The sequence below is a fragment of the Littorina saxatilis genome, linkage group LG6 (assembly GCF_037325665.1).
Source record: "Littorina saxatilis isolate snail1 linkage group LG6, US_GU_Lsax_2.0, whole genome shotgun sequence".
Lineage (NCBI taxonomy): Eukaryota > Metazoa > Mollusca > Gastropoda > Littorinimorpha > Littorinidae > Littorina > Littorina saxatilis.
In genome coordinates this window covers 27214129-27231122 of record NC_090250.1, presented here as the reverse complement: position 1 = coordinate 27231122, position 16994 = coordinate 27214129, and the positions used below count along the sequence as shown (strand labels likewise).

At 39.6% G+C, this 16994-nt stretch overlaps 1 long non-coding RNA gene across 1 annotated transcript; it reads right to left on the bottom strand.

The window, feature by feature from the left end:
• Positions 1 to 240: 240 nt before the first annotated feature.
• On the bottom strand, positions 241 to 2382 carry LOC138968884 (uncharacterized). The gene is made up of 3 exons (XR_011456311.1): positions 1782 to 2382; positions 992 to 1222; positions 241 to 408 (listed from the first exon to the last, which is right to left on the bottom strand). It is a non-coding gene; the product is annotated as an uncharacterized lncRNA (long non-coding RNA).
• Between the last annotated feature and the right edge of the window lie 14612 nt (positions 2383 to 16994).

Genomic DNA, 16994 nt, shown 5'->3' with positions numbered 1-16994 from the left:
ATATGTTTGGATTAAAAACACGCTCAGAAAGTTAAAACAAAGAGAGGTACAGAAAAGCGTGCTATCCTTCTTAGCGCAACTACTACCCCGCTCTTCTTGTCAATTTCACTGCCTTTGCGACTGACGATGCTACGAGTATACGGTCTTGCTGAAAAATGGCATTGCGTTCAGTTTCATTCTGTGACTTCGACAGCTACTTGACTAAATATTGTATTTTCGCCTTACGCGACTTGTTTTCTGATTTGAAGCACTGTTGTGACCACTGGCTAATCAGCCTGCTGTCCGGTACATTTTGACATGTTGGAGGCCCTCTGATTGAAAATTTTGTGTGATAAATCTTGAAAAAGTTGGCCGCTAAGGTAAATCCACTTCCTCTCCACTGTATAGTTCTTGTCCATCAGACTGTTACTGAAACAAACAGTTCAGAATATCATTAGTGCGTATAGTCCTTAAGCCAAAACACTGCAGCTTTTTTCGTTCACCTCTCCATCTACTTATTTGTTTTGCTTTTGTACGTAGTACACTCACTCTCTTATCACACAGAGTTTCTCAAATAAAAAAAGAAACAAAACTAAAAACAGAGGAAACAAGCAAACAAACACCACCACAACCAAGAAGAAGAACAACCTAGCTGAAGACAAGCTGTTTTGCATAAACGCAAACATGTGCATAACTCAAAATGGTAATTAGACAGGTAATTAATCATGTCTAAAAGCCAATTCCTAGAAGTGTGTAAATAGTCAAAGCTCTAACTAAAAATGTAAAATAAAAATGTATCACTAGAAAACACACACACACACACACACACACACAAACACACACACACACACACACACACACACACACACACACACACACACACACACACACACACGCGCGCGCACACACACACACACACACACACACACACACACACACACACACAGATGATCTTGTATTTTCTGATAACATGTCCTAATTAAACCATTGAAGAATAGGTGTCTGAACTTACTCAGAGATGAAGAGTTGACCTTCTGTTGTTATTCCTCAAGAGATTAGTTCTGCTCAAGCATGTCGCCTCGGGTTTTCCGTGTTCGGCCTGCATGCAGTTCCCCAAGCATCCGCTGTGTAAACGGATGTCTCTTTGTCACGTCTGTAGCTCCACTGGATATGAGGCTTCTTGTAAAGTTCTTCTGCAATTTGCTGTTCCAGCACTATCAGTCATCAATGTAGAATACTCCACCTGCAAAAGTGTCAATACCCCTAATAATTATGTGTCAAATAACTTCTGATTCATAATGTAGATCTACACCCGATAGCCGAAATTGTGTGACTGGACAACTGATGTGTAAACCTGATGAAATATAATCTGTATTTGGTATCACTCGAAAATTGCTGCTTCCATATTCAGCTATGAATCTTTAAATTACAATTTGAAACTGATTTACCCCTCCCTTCGCTTTCAAAAATCACATCAATCTGAGAGAGGAAACATAAAATCCCCTAACTTGTCATTTGCTTCTGGTCGTTAGATCTAAATTACGACTGAACTAGGTGCACAGACTGAGTTTGAGAGATCTACTTGAATGAGTGAGCTGCCATACCCACGCTACCCAATCTCTCTCTCTCTCTCTCTCTCTCTGTCTCTGTCTCTGTCTCTCTCTCTCTCTCTCTCTCTCTCTCTCTCTCTCTCTCTCTTTCAAATAACCTGCTGAAGGGTTGGGGCATAGATGTATTGTCAAGGGATATCTATGGGTTGGGGATACATGTGTTTGGGATTATCTATTCAAAAATTCGCTCACCTTCAAATGTGGACTCCGTTGCGTCTTCAGCAGAACATGGTCAAAACCATGGGTCATATGTTTCGTGACGTTCAACAACAGGCTTTGAATGAGTTCATCGGCAGTAAACAAACAATTCTCTCATCTCTGCTCGTGGTTGAAACACAACCACAATCCCTGACAAAACAGATTTTCCAGTTTTCGAAAACTATCCGAAGACTTGATGCACTGGTCACTGACACTGGCCGAATCAGCTATATATTTTCTTTGGTGAATCCATGATTTCCAACTCCATCACAAGGATGAGACAATCTAAATTTATGTTTGCATCCCATTATCTGGAAGTTGCAAGAAGAATCAAGGAATAGGAAAGTTGGCGGTGAACAGACAGATCGACTGACGAACGCCGCTGACAACTTTTTAATTATGCCTGGTCACGGGGTCACATGCGCAGAAAACATGCGCAACCTGTCTGTCGTCTGCTGCAATCTCGGTTTCTGATAACTTCACTACTTCCGTTCGGTCTAGAGCAACGAAGAGAGTTTTACCTTGTAATAGTAGTAGTACTGAGAGCGCACAGGCCCCGCCCACTTTGATCCCGACCCGATCGTGACGAGTGCCTGTGGTGTGTGTGTGTGTGTGTGTGTGTGTGTGTGTGTGTGTGTGTGTGTGTGTTCATTTTGTGCACGTGTTAGTGTTAGTGTGTGTGTGTGTGTGTGTGTGTGTGTGTGTGTGTGTGTGTGTATGTGTGTGTGTGTGTGTGTATGTGTGTGTTCGTGTGTGTGTATGAGAGAGAGAGAGGTTTGTCTTTCGCTGGGGTATGCAGTGCCTTGGCGTTGCACATCTACTTAATTATTATTGTTTATTTTATGCCGTTTCATGCAAGGAGCGACCATTTTCCTATCTCAGAATATGACCTACCCATCAGCTTCAGGGGGCTTTGCCCCCTGACCCCCACAAGGGGCTCTGCCCCTTGACCCCGCCAGAGGGAACATCCCCCTGGAGCACCACTGGCACCCCCCCCCCCTCCTCTTCGCCTAGTCCGGCCCTGGAGAGAGAGAGAGAGAGAGAGAGAGAGAGAGAGAGAGAGAGAGAGAGAGAGAGAGAGAGCTGAACTGAATTGAACTGAACTGAACTAAGCTTTATTTTACAAGAATTAAGATTTAAGGCTAGGCCTTTTCCTACAATCTGTCCTTGAGACACACAAACACACAATAAAAACAATAAAAATAAAAATGAAATAGAAAAGAGGAAAAAAATGAACGATGATGGTGATGATGATGATGATGACGACGACGATTACGATGATGATGATGACGACGATTACGATTGCTGGAGGTATGCACGCGATAGACAAATTCGTCAACTCTGTCATTTGTACTGTGTATGCGAGCGGCCTCTGCATGCTCCACACCGGTAACCACGCATCGTTACATTCACGACAGCAAGGAGTTTGTTCCCTTCGGAGAACCGATCCTCTTTGGTTTCAACTGTTGTATTGCATAACAACGTGTGCTTATTGCACTATTCACCTGACACCTCCCCCCCCTAACTCCCCTGTCATATCTCTAAGTCTTTCTCGCGCGCTCATGCGTTCGTGAGTGCTCAACAACAACGAAATCTATACTACCTGCCATCTTTAAACTGGGACCGTTTGTTGCCAAACCAGGGCCCGTATACTTGAAAAAGCTGCAACATTGTGTCCTTTAAAGTCAAACTGTCGTTTAACTACCCCGGTATTAATGTGTGGCTGGCGGAAGGTCGGTAGCTACCAAAATTGGTTATTTTTAGAATAGGAGATTCCTCATGCTAGCTCCTCTCTACAAACAATAATTGAACAACTTGAAATTTATTCTTGAAAAAGCTGCAACTCATATACTTACGCTCAATGGGAACGTCCCACTAGTCCGAGGGTTCACTAGTCCGAGGGTTCACTAGTCCGAGGGTTCACTAGTCCGAGGGTTCACTAGTCCGAGGGTTCACTAGTCCGAGGGTTCACTAGTCCGAGGGTTTACTATAGACGCTTGATTTTCTAGTTATTATACCGCCCCTTAAAAGGCGGTATATAGGTTTCACTGTGTCTGGCTGTGTGTGTGTGTGTGTGTGTGTGTGTGTGTGTGTGTGTGTGTCTGTCCGCAAATAGATATCCGATGTTTGAGAACCGATTTCAATGAAATTATGTGTGAGGCTGTAGTACAACCCAGGCTCAATCCTCTCCATAATTCAGGTCGGTGGGATAACTAATTGACCCTCACGGGCAAAAGGTAACCCGAGGTGCTATATAATATGACTAAAAACTGTAGGCAGTTCGATCACGTAATTGTCCAGTCGGGGCGGTATCCTGATAAATTTAATATTCTTTCTTCAGTCAAAATATAACTAACTAAGTTTCTGGGGGGGAAATAGTCTGAGATTTCTTCAGTCAAAATATAAAACACCACATTATCTTTTTGAATGAAAACAACTCAGTGTTTTTATGAGAATATTCTTCGATTTGGTTCCCACAGCAGTGAAAAACACACGCACGCACGCACACGCACATCCACGCACACATACACACACAAAATAAAAACAAATCAAATTGAATATCCTTTGTACAAGCGTCGATAGTGAACCCTCGGACTAGTGGACCCTCGGACTAGTGAACCCTCGGACTAGTGAACCCTCGGACTAGTGGACCCTCGGACTAGTGAACCCTCGGACTAGTGAACCCTCGGACTAGTGAACCCCTCTCCGCTCAATAAGTCCGCCAACTGCTAAGTGTTATTTATGAAACACCGGTAAGTCCTTTCCGGGTTGTCTCCGAGCTGTAAAGTTAGAGGACCCATCCCCCTCCTGTAAAGTCGCTACCTGTCAGTAACTTCACCATCACTGTCCATTAAAACCGTCAAGTTTGAATAAATCTTGTTCAAATATGTTCGTAGATTTATGTCCCTCATGGACACACATTGGTGTCATTTAAGCACCAATGCATTGCGGTCAAATACGAGATTCTGCTCGCGAAAGATTTCAACCGATGCTCGATTATAACGGCGTGTTGCGAAAGCGTGCTAGCGTCTTGTTTAATGATCTTCTAGCTTGTTGCTGTTACCTGTGTCTTTTGTATACATGTCATGATTGTAACATTTGTTGAAATAAACTTATGTTTAAACCAAAGATGAAGCTTTCGTTTCTTCTTTTTTCTCCCAGTCAAAAATGTATTGCGATTCTCTAGCCACTCTAGAAATCTTTTTCTGTCCAATCCCCGAAACATGTCTAAGGAAAGGAAACAATTGAAAAACAACAATAACAGCAGACTAAATAATCTTTATTTATTTTCCTTGTCTACTCCACTGGTCGAAACTGGGGGGTGGGCGTTTACTAGGTACCATACCATGTACACCTGCATGCAACTGAGGTTAAAAAAAAATTAAAAAGTCTCCCCGTGTTTTTATTTCATTCAGTTTGTTTGGGTTGTTGCTATTGACTTTGAAACGGACACGCCGGCGAAAACGCCGGTAACGCGTGCGCAGAGAAGAGCAAGCATCGGGAATCTTCAATTCTAAAAATAACATGCAACACTGGTAGCTGCCGACCGTCCGCTAGACACACATGAATACCGAGGGAAAATAAATAATTACTGGGCAGTAAAAATAAATACTGGGCGGTAGTTAAACGACAGTTTGACTTTGAAGGACACAATGTTGCAGCTTTTTAGCCAGCGTGTCAGTTTCAAAGTCAATAGCAACTACCCAAACAAACTGAATGAAATAAAAACACGGGGAGACCCTTTTTATTTATTTTAATTTTTTTTTTTTAATCTCAGTTGCATGCAGGTGGCTGCTACCGCATTTTAGTTTTTTTGTCTTCTCTCTCACCTTTGTTTTTTGAAGCGGGGAGCATCCTTCTTCATGGTTATTTTTTATATTTTTTTAATCAAATGTTTACATGTTTAAGTTAACAAACTTTATCAATAAACTAATATCATGTTAACCAAAGATTTTTTTAAAAACCACCATTCCAGCCTTAAAAAAAAAAAATGTAAATCAATTTTGCTATTATAACGTACTCTTTTGCACATGAAGAAAATAAACAAAAATAAACAAATGCCAAAGAGTGAAAAAAAAATTACGGGCAGATGGAGATTTGAACTCGACTCATTCACGCATTAGGCGAACGAGAGAACCGTTCGGCCACGGAATCAGTTGAAATTTAAGTGACACTGTAATGCATTAAAGAAGACGCCAGCACGCTTTCACCACAAGCCGGTATGATCGAGCATCGGTTGAAATCTTTCGCGAGCGGTATCTCGTATTTGTCCGCAATGCATTGGTGCTTAAATGACACCAATGTGTGTCCATGAGGGACATAGATCTACAAACAATAGTTTAACAAGATTTATTCAAAATTGACGGTTTTAGAGGAGGGGGCTGGGTCCTCTAACTGTTCAGCTCAGAGACACCCGGGTAAGTCCTTACCGGAGTTTCCTAAATAACACTTAGCGGACTTATCGAGCGGAAGTGGTTTTACAGGCCGGTATATGAGTTGCCGCTGATTCAAGAATACGGGCCCTGTTTATATGACAGGATTAAAGGCCATCCACTCCCCCACTACATTCAGCAAACAGATTGATTTTTACATAAGGTAGTGTCTGTACGGTGTGCTTTTTGACCAGCCTTCCACTCGCAACATTGCAGCCTAGCTGATTTCTGTGCAGAAGTGGCATTTTTGGTGGGATTAATTTTGAACATGACAGTTACAGCTAGTCGACTGTACCTAAGTGTAAATTCAGAAGAAAGAGCGACAATCTTTGAGCTGTTGATTTTTGGGATATCTTTGAGCTCCTGATTATTTGGGATATCTTTCAATTGTTGATTTCGGTGAAATCTTTCAGCTGTTGATTTTTGGGATATTTTTTAAGCTGTTAATTTTGTGGATATCTTTTAAGCTGTTGATTTTGTGGATATCTTTGAGCCGGTTGATTGTTGGGATTTCTTTCAGCTGCTGATTTTGGGATAGCTTTAAGATGCTGATTTTAGATATGATCAGCTTTTGATTTTGGGGATATCATTGAGCTGTTGATTTTGGGGATATCATTGAGCTGCTGATTTGGGGATATATTTCAGCTGCTGATTTTGGGGATATCTTTGAGCTGCTGATTTTGGGAATATCTTTGAGCTGCTGATTTTGGTATAGCTCTCAGCTGCTGATTTTGGGGATATCTTTCAGCTGTTGATGTTGGGGATATCTTTGAACTGCGTGTTTATGTGATATCTTTGAGCGAAAGCTAGGGTGTTGCAGGAGAGACGATGGTGTGAGCGGGAAGGACAGGAGCTGTAAAGTTATTTGCCAGCTGTTACACGCCTCATGCACTGACATTACCCCATGCTGATTCGACGCACTGTAACCAGGGACCTATATATAGGTCTATGCTGTAACGAACAGCCTTGCTTCTAACGTGTGATAGTATGTGTGTGTGTGTGTGTGTAGAGGTGTGTGTGTGCGTGTGTCTGTGCGAGAGTCTCTGCAGGACTACACAAACAGACTGACAGACAGGCAAACACACACACATGCACGCACACACACACACACACGCAAACACACACACATGCGTGGGCAGAATGACACAGACGGACATACACACACACAAATACACACACAAATACACACACACACACACACGCATATGTATTAAATCGACTTGCCGGACAAGATAGTTTTAGCTTTTCTATCAGTTCGATTTATTTTCACAATCACAACATTGACGGTAATATAATCAGTACAATAACTAAAGACGACCAAACACTGAAGAACACGACAATGAGTGACTACCACAAACAAATGTACATGTAATTAATTAACACATCATTATGGCTGAATGCTGAACAATGCTGACCTTCTGTATGTGTATCAAAAAAAGTCAAACATCAGTCTGCATAGATGAGGCTACGTAAAAATTCGTTTTTCGACGCCACAGGTGTATGAAATAAAAACGTGTTTCGTTACGGCATTGAAGGGAAAAAAATCAAAAACAAAAGTCATGTCGCCTTATCTCCTGTGTATTGTTTCACAAAATCAGACACATACTCTATGTCTCTGACAACAGCAATCCCAACAGCATTAAAGTACATCTGCTACGTCATAGAACTCCAAGAGGCGTCTTCAAAACATAAAGTCTTCCTTTCAAGCAAGTGTGGCTTGTATTGCAGAGCATCTTGAGCTCTGTCAAAACCAAGTCCAGCGGCATTTCCCTCTCGTGCTTGCAACCCCCCCCCCCCCCCCCTCCAATAAAATCATCAAAAAATGCCACAAACATATCTGCTTCAACGTAAATTATCTCTTTGTATACAGAAACACGACCAATACCGGCGCTGCCAGTTATAGCACTGAAAGCTGAGCCTGGTTTTCAACCAATTTCTGTCTGCATGTCCCCACTCAAAAAGTTTCAAAATATCTGCTCCAACTTATCCCATTACAGAGCCAATTACATGTAGCATTAGAACTGACCAAAAGGCCACTTGGCACTGAAAACTGAAGCTGTTCGTCAAAAGATCTCTGTTGGATATGACTCAATACCAAAAATGAACCCTCAAAAGTATGTGCATAGAAGAAGAGGTAAACAAAAGGTTCGTTTGTATTGCTATAGTTGTAAGGATGATAGTAAAAATTGAAGATAACCAAAAATAAAAGTAGTACCGTACTTTCCGGGTGACAAGGCGCTACAGCGCATAAGGCGCACCCCCTTCTTTTTAACAAAAATTGTAATCCAGTCACCTATTGGGCGCAGGGGGCCGATAGGGCGCACCAAAATTGAAAAAGTATACCGGTAACAAACGGTCGAAGAATGAAAATAAGCCGCACATCAAAGGAAGAATACAGAGTGGAAATGACCCAGTTTTTGCCATGAGAGGTGGTTCCCCTGTCATATCTGAGAGAGGAAACACTTCCTGCACCGGGGTCAGTGACCGGTCAGTGACCGAGTTTAACAGAGTGGAAATATGTGTGCTCTGTGTGTGCGGCGAGATCAAAGGCAGGTCCATTGTGATAGCTGGGTGGCTTGAGAGCTCGAGGAAACTTGGCCAGGGCAGTACCTGGTAGCTGAAACATGCATTATCACAAGTTGTTTGACTGGTACTCAGGCGGTACGGTCTCTTTGATTTTTTTCGTATTTCATACACGGATTAGGGCTTCGTTATACAAGACGCAGGGGTCGAACTCGAGGAAAAAAGTCGCGCCTTATGACCCGGAAAGTACGGTAATCCACTTTTTAAAAAAAATCATAAAAAGATTATGTAAAATCGTGAGTTAAAATATACATAGAAAAAAACCAGTTACAGACACTAAGCTATGTGCAAGCTTTGTAAAAGTAGGTATCAGTTATAGCATTATTCTTATACTTCTAAACACGCTTACAATGCAAAACTATTCAGTAAATTACACAGAGAAGCAGACAGAAACAAACTCCCATTATGAATATGGAAACTTTAAGAGACTTATCATGTAAAACTTCACCTTAAAAGAAAAAAAACTTAAATAGAATCAGATTGCTATCACAAACAAGCAGTTAAAAACTCAGTGATCTTCAAACTTAAAAAATACATTTTCAGATACCTAAAGTTCAAACTTAAACGACTACACCTGACTGGAAAAAGTTTACTTTCACAAACAAGCACTTAAAAATCATCTCGAAACTTACAATACAGTGTAAGACAAATTATAGGGATAAATTTGACTCAATCCTCCACACTACGAACCTAAAAGCAACTTGCCTGCTCCGTGCGTGAGTGCATGTCAAGCATTTAAATGGTGAATAGTCAGAAAAAAAAGGTCCTTTAAAAAAACAACGACATGACATCTCCTAAATTACATGAAGAGATTTCTCATGCAAAAGTTATACAGCATGAAACAATGCACATCAACCTAGGCCTAGCTAGAGAGCTGCATCTCATCTGGAGACATCTACAATGAATGGACCCGTCAAATACACTAAACACTCAAACCATCCAAACCAGCGATATCTTCAACATACAACTTGCATCCACCAACCCCCCTTCTTCCTCACTCTGTCCAATACACCGCCAGTGAGGGAAACAAACTGTCCCAAGCCATACAAGAACTATCAGAAAAACGAGAGAGCAAACATGCTGGTACATGGTACAGCAATAAATACCTGGGCATCATACACATTCAACGCACTATCAGCTGGTCAATATGTACAAAAGTGTTGCTACGTCAGAGACTACGAATCTGTTGGTATGTACAGTAGATGGCGTGGCCGAACAAAACATGCACAACTCTATCTCCCAGTGAGTTATGTATATAATACAGTCAATACGCATACACATAAACAGAAAATTCCTGACCTAACACACACTCTGACCAGCCACTGGTCATATTAGTTGCAGAAGGTTAGTTGTTATTCAAACAAAAGGGAAATAAAACTGATTTTGTGCCACAAGAAGGTCAACAGACTTGCAGAGTAATAAAAATAGAACAAAAATAAAACTGAAATTAAAGAATATAAAATAAACACATACAAATGAATGAGGCTGAGTCTCACATTATAAGAATCAGCCCTAACTTTTATGTGAACAAAAAATTACTCTTAATTCAGGAGAGTCCAAACTGACCCTGAATGCCCAAGACATCACACTGAATCTTCTTTTTTAAACCATTGAAGCGTCATCACAATTTTCAATTGACTGAAATGTGTATGACCTGCCTATTGTGAAGTGGCTAAAGTCACCCACACTTTTGGCAAGAAACATCTTTTTTGACCATACACTCAAAAATGTCAAGGAGAAATTCGAACAATTATGGAGATAAACTGTCAATATCTTTACTTACTGGAAGTTAGATGTAATTTTCATTTTAAATGCAAACTGCATACTGCAGAAGTGGCTTATGTAAAGTTAAAAACATTTCTTCCGGAACTGAAATTCACCAGAATCTAAATTTTAACCCAAAGATAACAAATAAATAGATCAAATAAAACCAATTTCAATGAGGAATTGCTTTATCATCAGGTTCAGATGTTGAAAATAAATGATTTAAGTGTAAAACTTCTGAAGGAGTTACTGATGACAAATAGCTTTATAATCAACCATCTCAGTATATTCAGTTATGACTCTTTGACCTCTAGTCTGGTGAATGTCCTTACAACGACATTAAATAACAGTAAATACTTGTGATTGTTTGAGAGAGAGGGGGGGGGGGAGAAACAAAGTATACACTGAAATAAAAAGAAATAAACAATCTAAACCTTTCTGTTTCAGAACTGATATTTATGCCTAAAAACAAACAAACAATCGATGCACGATTCTGGGACTGAGCAAAAATACTGTTAACACTCCCTCCCCTCCCTCCCTTCCTTCCCAATCTGCCACACACTCATTCTTCACACAAACACCTGTCCCACATACACCTCTTGGAACTTTCTATACAGTGGAACCCCCCTTTCAAGACCTCAACAAATCTGAGAAAACAGGGTCTTAAAAGGGAGGGAGTCTTGAAAAAAATAATGGGGGGGGGGGGGATGTCTTAAAAAAAGGGTTCCACTGTACCGGCCCCATTCACACTTTTTCACTTTGTTGCATTCTTCCCTCCACATGTGCAATTTACTCATGTCACAAACTTCTAATAAATGTACATGTAAAACAATCCATTTTTAAAACAAACGAAAGAGCTCACACCTTTACTGCAGGTGTGAAAAAGATTAATATTGATGACAAGTGTTTGATGATTCATAAACAATTTTCAATGAATATTTGAAAACAAATCTATGACAATTAATCTGGTTACACTATAACAGAAAAAGACTATTTTTACACAAATAAAAAGTATTTGTTTATTTTGGTTAAAATCTTTTTCAAGAGAAGAATCAAAAAAATAAAAACAGTGAGAGCATCTTAATGTATCTTAAAAACTATAAGAATTCTCAAAGCAAACAAGTATTACTAGCCAAAAATAAAATAAAAACTGACATATTCATCATATATCTCAACTGCTCCCCAATTTTTTTTTTTTTAAATGGTTAAAAGAATTCAGGGCTAAACAATTTCCAGATGGTATTCCATGACGCACAGATGCATGGTCTACTTGTTATTCACACTTTATCAGGCAATATTCCAGACATTCCAGAGGTCATTCTGAATAAAATCACCCAAGGCTTGATAAGGTACGATTATGTGGATTGCAAACTCAGTGTTCGATGTATGCTTGTTACACAGGAAAAGATGGTGAAACCTCAGATCTCAACATTTTAATGTTGTATTTATGACTGCTTTGACTTAACTTGTTAAGTCCTGTAAACAAAGGCTAATTCCTGAGGCTTACTTCCTGAAGTCTTGTTTTCAAACTGCTTACAATGTGTAATAGAGTTGTATTTAGACATACATGAAAAATATATTCTGCGTAAGGGCTTTTCCATATAAATGTAAATATGTCATGTTCTAAACTTTTGAGACCTTGTAATTTGTATGAATCCAGAGATTGTGTAAGTTGAATGAATACTGTTAAGTATCAAACCTTCCTCATGATGCTCTGGATATCATCTTCCAGAGATAGACAATTCCTCTTTCTAAAAAAAACCCAGTGTTTGAAAGAAAATAAATCAATGCGTGATTTATTGTGTTCCACAACTTCACTGGTTTGCAATATTATTCAAAATGTTCCGCAAACTAACAAACAATATATTAACGGGCAGGGCACAACAGTGTGACTTAAACCCAAACTATACCATGAAATAATTTGCAAAACGCTTCAAAGATGAGGTGTTTTTGAATCAAACAACTGGAAAACTACTGCAATAAACTTAATTGAAGACATTGTTTGTGATTCAAAACTTTACTGAAACAACCAGCTTTTCGAGGAAGCAAGGTAATTTGCCTTCCTCTTCAGGTTAGCCACACCCCACACCACACCCCACACCAACCTACACCACAATAATTATCTTGGAAGTTGGAGGCACACTTTTCGTATTTATTCGCATGTCAGATCAAAAGAAACATTCCCTGTTACTGATGTGTCGTGATCAGACATATCAGATCAAAAGAAACATTCCCTGTTACTGATGTGTCGTGATCAGACATATCAGATCAAAAGAAACATTCCCTGTTACTGATGTGTCGTGATCAGACATCAGATCAAAAGCCAGTGCTGAGTCATCGGCTTCTTCAAAAAGTGCAGTTCTAAACAAGTGCAAAAGCATTTTATACGGTTGCATTGAATGAAGATTGTACACATTTCTTGCAGGTTCATAAAACAATCACGTTAAATTCTCAGAAACTTCAGTCCCAAATTCCAGTGTACTTTGTTGATAGAACAGAAATAAGAGAACCTAGCTACCATCACTTACGTAAAGAAAAATACTGTGACAACAGCAACAAAAATTCAAGAGATTATACCCACCTGACCTTAGATTGCATTGCATTCCTACTATCTTTCAAATTTGGAAAAAGTCCCAACTGCAGTTTTGGCTTTCACATATTATTGCAATTTATACATTTGGCATACTTGATCAAAATGTTTTGTTGTTGTTGTTTTTTTCAAGGGGAAAAAAGGGGAGGAGACAACGACAAAGATTAGCCTCCTGAAATCTGCACAGGCCAGCATCTGATAACTAAATGGAACATCCACAAGATTTTAGAAACTACATCTGTGTAAAAATCAGGCCCGGACAAAATGTTGATCTTCAAAAATAAAAAAATAAAAAATAAATGTGAGCTAGCTGAAAGATGATAGCCTTTCTAAATACAATCCTTGTGTTCATCTCTATATGACTCTTGTTAAAATGCCTATTGGATGCATCAAGCTATTAAATCATGTCTCCTTCCAAAACAGTCAAACTAAGCTCCTTTCACAATGTATTAAATACAAAGACATTCAAAAACAATTTGACCATATATGTACAAGATTACTGAGCAGATGTACTACATTGCACTTGTTCAGTACCTATATCCTTCTAAAAAGGAATTTTGCATGATCTTGAAAGGTGTCTATAAGTGTTATCAAAGGTATCTAAAAGCATAATTATATTAGTCTACATGTAGTCACATATACATAGTCATGGCATGCCACGGCATCAATCTCTCTCAAAGGCTTGTTGACATCTATGAACAGAGACCACTAGATATCTCTCACAAAATTGAAACTGTGAGTTTGGCAAAACAAGTTTAAAAACCTTGAATGAAAGATCTCTTGCCAAAGCATGTTAACTGAACACATCTGTTTTTTCAGATCAAGACATTAAGTGATCAAAATACTCAGGGAATACGTACAGCATCAAAAGTGTTTATCAAATAACATAATTTCCTAAACTACCAGATCTCACCATCATCACCTGGGACAGTTGTCGGGGAGACGTGAGGGCAAAAGAGGCAGAAACCCTTCTCCAAGTTTCGTTGGGGGTTGTTGACAGGAGGTCAGGAAAGCTGATCTGCGTCCATTCTTTTACGTTGTCGGACCAGCTCTTCCGTTGTCTCCCACGTCTGCATCCTCCTTCTACGGCGCCGTGTAGGATGGTTTTGGAAAGGGTGTCATGCCTCATGAAGTGGCCGAACAACACCATCTCTTGTCGTTTGACGGTTAATTACCAGATCTCTACACTTCCAAAAACAAACAGTTCTAAGATGGTCTAAAGCAAGTTTTATGCAGACTATTGAGTCAATACACTTCATAAAACAAACTACCAGATCTGTACACTTCCTAAAACAAACAGTTCTAAGATGGTATAAAGCAAGTTTTATGCACATACACTTCATAAAACAAACTACTAGATCTCTACACTTCCTAAAAAAAGCAGTTCTAAGATAGTCTAAAGCAAGTTTTATGCAGACCATAGAGTCAATACACTTCATAAAACAAACTACAGGGTGACCCCAAAAAAAGAGTACCCAAACAAAACGTCATAAATTGAACAAAAATAAAGCAATCTTCATAAAATTTATTTACACACACAAGTAGCCTCTGCATGATTTGCACAGAAAATTTTAGCGTTCTAGCTTGTCTTTCAGGAAAGTTATGCTCATTCTACAGAACATGCTCCAAATGGCCTCCGCGCCGCTGCAGGCAAACTTCAACTCGCAGCGCAAAGTTATCAATCACCCGCACACACTCCTGTTGCGAGATTCCGCGAATGGTTGTTGTGATGGCTCTCTTGAGTTCTGTGATTGTCTGTGGGTTGTACCTGTAGACGTTGTCTTTCAGGAACCCCCAAAGATAGAAATCTGGGGGATTTAAATCCGGGGGAGGCCATTTGGAGCATGTTCTGTAGAATGAGCATAACTTTCCTGAAAGACAAGCGAGAACGCTAAAGTTTTCTGTGCAAATCATGCAGAGGCTACTTGTGTGTGTAAATACATTTTATGAAGATTGCTTAATTTTTGTTCAATTTATGACGTTTTGTTTGGGTACTCTTTTTTTTTGGTCACCCTGTACCAGATCTCTACACTTCCTAAAACAAATAGTTCTAAGATGGTCTAAAGCAATTATTTTATACAGACCATAGAGTCATCCGTGGGAACATCATATCAAGCAAAACCAAAATGTCAACCATTCATTGCACATATGGCTCACTTTTGTCTTTTAAATAATCAAGTCCTGATTGTGCTAATTAAAGCATAAATGCATGGAGGTACATTACAAGTATTTACAGGTACCACTGACACTTAATATCTGATAAAAAGCATTCTTCCAAATTTCACAGCCATCAACACATATCTGAAATTCATATGTGAGCTGATTTCAAAAACTTACAGACATATAGTGACGTACACTCTCTGTTAATTCTATCTGTAGTTTATAAGATTGTTGTACAGATAGAAGACAAAAAAGACAAAATAAAATAAAATAAAACAAGATAACAGCTGATCATAATCGCAAAACATTGTACAAAAAATTGCCAACTTATACAGAAGAGAGAAAATGAACCCGCACTTTGGTTTCAGTTTGTATACAGCAGACAAGTTGTCCTCAGTTTAGTTTATAATGCAAGATCAGAGCTAAAAACCATTAGCAAAATCAAGATGGCATGAAAATATGGACTGATGTGTTTTCCTGAACAAGTATAATGTAACCAAAAAGCAACTGAAAGAGCTGTAATATTCATGCAAAAAGTCTTAAATGATTTATCCTTGTTCCCTGTTTTTCATAAAAAAAAGAAAAAGAAAGAAATTCATAGAAATAATAATGATCAAGTTTGCAATGCAGTTACACTACTAGACACAAACTTACAAAGATTCAGCTTTCATTAAAACTGACATTTCTGACTTTACTGGTTACCTTTTCAATGTTCATCTCTAGTCTCCCAATCGAAAGCTACTTTGAAGTTTACTTGTATACATTTTCTGCAACAAACCTGCAGGAAAGTCACACGAACGAAAACATGAATAATATGCATCACTGACTTGTGTCTCTACTAACTTTTACATAAAGTAGTATAGCCAATCAAGTCACAAATATTAACGATAATTGCCTATTTGGACTAAAAACTCCTTCCATCTCATGCAACAAAATCCCTTTGTGCACATTTCTGTAAGCCTGTCTGGTAGCTTGTCCCTGCAAACATCACAACTGTTGGATAGGTCGAAGTACACCAACTTCGGCCTAACATGCAGACGACACAAGGGAAATAACTCCCGCTTTGTAAGGTTAACTTCCGGCAATAAAGATGGCTACACCAAGTTCCTCAACTGTCCTGTCTGCTTTGTGACCACGCAATACTACATGGTGGCAGCGGTGTTCAACCCACAAAACAGGTATCAAACATTAAATAACACAAAATGGCTAACAATGACCAAAATAATCGCTCAGTAACCCTACCTCCACCCAATCCATTCAATGGTTCCCCTGCGCATTGGGACACGTGGCTCTCCCGATATGACAGGTATTACCACGCAACAGGCCTATCTAAGAAGACAGAGAGAGAACAGGTCAGTACTTTCCTGTACACGATGGGAGAAGGGGCAGACGACATTTTAGCTACACTAAAAGTAGAGGAAGCCACAATCACTCACGCTGATCTCAGAAAAGCAGTGGCTGGTTATTTTTCTGCAAGGAAAAATGTCATCGTCGAGAGGGCAAAGTTCAACAAAAGGGTACAACAGCCAGCCGAACCTGTGGAGACTTTCATCCAAGTTGTTCACAAAATTGGAGCTGACTGCAAGTTTTCGGCTCTCTAAGATGAGCTGATCAGAGACAGAATTGTAGCCGGGGTAATAGACGACGCTCTATCAGAGGAACTGCGGCCCGTTCAGA